Source organism: Tupaia chinensis, unplaced genomic scaffold, assembly GCF_000334495.1.
Source record: "Tupaia chinensis unplaced genomic scaffold, TupChi_1.0 Scaffold139491_1, whole genome shotgun sequence".
In the NCBI taxonomy this organism is placed as follows: Eukaryota; Metazoa; Chordata; class Mammalia; order Scandentia; family Tupaiidae; genus Tupaia; species Tupaia belangeri.
In genome coordinates this window covers 191,169-194,562 of record NW_006199376.1, presented here as the reverse complement: position 1 = coordinate 194,562, position 3,394 = coordinate 191,169, and positions in this window count along the sequence as shown.

The window sequence follows — 3,394 nt, the reverse complement described above, 5'->3', positions numbered from 1 at the left end:
TTCTCATGCTGAGATCTATCCTCATTCTCAGTCAGTCTGGATCATGGGCACCTGTGTGTTTGCTCAGCAGGGAGGTCACTCGATGTGAACCCACGACCTTTCCCATGTAGGTCCAGCTGTATTATTGCTACACCACCATCATGTCCAACATGACATTAAAACTAGTCAAAAGACATGTATAGCACCTATTTTAATATCAAAGTAAATTTCAGAGCAAATAATTTTACCAAAGATGGAAAAAGTCAATTTCATAATGCTAAGGAGTCATCAAGTGAGGATAGCAATTCTAAATATATAAGCCCCTACTGAGAGAAATTCAAATCCTTGAAGAAAAGTATTTTAGATCGACAAGAAAAAAAAATAGCTAAATCCAAAAACAGGAATAGAAATGTAAGTATCCTCTCTCAACAATCAGCGGAACAAAAAGTGAAGGAACACTACAAAAGTTCATGGCGGTGCCAGGAGATGGTATAGTGGTAATGCAATTAGACCGTTGTAACAAAGGTCCTAGGTTTGTATCCTAGGTCCTCCCTAATTATACTGGGCGTATGTGTTTCCTTGATGTGGGCCTGCTGAGATAATGTAGTTCATAGCATGAAGATCCTGTTGATGGCCTCTCTCTCTCTTTTTGCCTTTCTCATGAAAGATATAAATAAGCTCTTTTTAAAAAAAAATTATGTAAAATTGTGAGTCTATTTTGATGCAAAGAAATATGAAGTCTATGCAGTTTCTTTAAAATACATTTTTTTCATGATATTTCAGACTCTTTTGCACATCAAATCTGCAAGACTTGAAGTTCTGTCAATCATCCTAGCCCTACAGAACTCTGTAAATGAGTAACATTACTCATTTCATTTTGTACTATTTCTGATTCTCTCTGTCTGTTTTTCATTAGAATAGGAATAAAATGCGTATGTCAGATCAATTGCAGCATACTTCACCTGGAAATGTATTAACTCATTCCAGCATTGATATAATCTCAGGCACAGTATTTGTAATGGTGCAAGCTGTCAGGTTAAACTTTCACTCACCAGAAATAGTTATTTTTCAGGATGTACCTTGTTTTGACAGAGGCCAAACTAGAGAATTAAACCAAGATATTATAGGAACTACTATTACTTTAACTAATCCAGTTTTTTAATGGTGATCTCTATCACCTGTTCTAGGATGTGGTATTGTATTTATTTTCTCCCTTTCCTGAGAGCTTCAGTTCTATGAGCATCCACACTACATGTCCCAATATGACATCTCTCATCCTGGAGTCCCAGGAAGTAATATAGCTATCATTCCCAATCAAATATTTAAGGAACAGGGAAATAACCAATGGATGGATCCATGACAGTGGCCTTTGAAAAGCCAAGACTATTTTTTATTACTTGTTTCCATAATTCTTCATTTTAATAGGGTGCAAAAAAAAGAAAGAAGTGATAACATTGGCTTAACTCTTGGGACTGAGCAAGGAGTCATCATATTTTATTGGGGCAACTGCCAATTAGTGAAGTCTCTATGACTGCAACTTTAAACTTCTGGGTTCTTGAGTAATTGCTATTAAAAATATGTTACAGTTATCTACCAAATAGTAAATTATTTAAAATCTTATTTTATTGTGTCAGGATTCTGAGATATCTGAGGAATTTGCTAGTTTCTAAAATTGCTTTGTTTTTCATTCTAAATAATTGTTTATTTTGTAATAAATTTTTATTTTTAAATTCATTTACCTATCTATCCCATGAGAGAGAGAGAGAGAGGTAGAGAGAAAGACAGAAAGATGGGCATGCCAGCAGGCTTTGCTACACTGTGATCCAATCCCATCCTCAAGGTGTAGATCATGAGCATGTGTGCACATCCCTGGAATATACAGGAAGGTCTCATGATGAGAACCTGGGACCTTCCCTTGTGAGTTCAGACATACAGAGTTGCATCACCTCTGTGCCACCATCTGGCCCCTATTCTGTAAATTGTTTTAGAAGGAGGAATCACAGATTTGATGAGCAGACTAAAAACCTGAATCTGAACCTGCTATATGCATAGTGAGTAGGAAAAATGCTATTCTACATGAAAAAAAAAAGAATAAAATCAATTCTCTTTTTCTTTTGCACACACTAATACACACACACACAACACAAACCCATGAGATAAGAGACCATGTGACCCAGTGAAACAGTCAATAGCTCTTGTAGAACTCAAAAATATGAATCAAGAAGATCAATTTCACTTTCTCCCAAGGCTCTATGACAACCTGCGGTATATTTGTATGAAGTACTTGTATTTGGAGATTTGGGGATGATATTGATTTAAGTGAAACTGTATTTCTTAAAAATCAAAAGAATCATCTTGATTTCCACACTCAAGACTCTATAGTTGTGTAAAATAAGTGCTCTTTGTCATAAGTCTTTAATGCACACTTTGGGTCTTTTGCTTGATTTTTTTTCATAATGGCCTACTTTGGAAATCATAGTTTGTCTTCCTAATTTTTTCTATTTCTTTGCAGCCTTCAACTAAGAGGCTATTGCATAAATTATGGATATTTTCGATTCTTTTTTTTATTTCTATTTCTTTAATACGTTCAAACTTTCTTTGCAGCCTTCAACTAAGAGGCTATTGCATAAATTATGGATATTTTCGATTCTTTTTTTAATTTCTATTTCTTTTATACGTTCAAACATTATGCCACTTACCTTGCAAAGTGATTTTTTCCAACATATATACATTTCTCACCAATCCAGTTGAGAATACTATATATGTTATCTTCAACAGAGAACAGACCATTTCTTTGTCCCATAATGCCTTGCCTCTCTATTTTTCTCCTCAATGTCCTTCCTCAGACTCTCCTCCTTCACCCACCCTCTTCCCATACGGTATCTGGTATTTATAACCATTTTTTATGTTTCTATATCTTCTAGTCATTCAGTTTAGGCTATTTTCAATTCTGCTGGACTGTAATGGGTAAGTGATTTCTGCTGTAAAAACATTACATTTATGTTTAGTTTCATTGAACTTTCCCCCTATCATGGTAATTCTTACTGACTAGAAACACCTTTCTCCTGTATCACTGTTGAAAATATTAAACAAAAATTTTCTCTAATTATGTTAAGGTCCTGAAATATATTACATTAAAGAAAGTTGTTTTATGGGTACACAAGACATTATACTTTTGCTTCTCATCAGTCTTTAAATGAAAATAAATCAATTCAAATTTATGTGGAGAGAAAAACAAATAAGGAAGATCCTTTACATTACTGTTATTCCTCTTAAGAATAGGTAGATGTTACCTGTTGTATCTAAATGAAAGATGAGTGACAATATGCATTGTATGCTATGATTTCTAGTATCTGTACTAGAAATAATACTTCAAATAATACTCCCATTTCAAGATTTGTCCTATCAAATACCT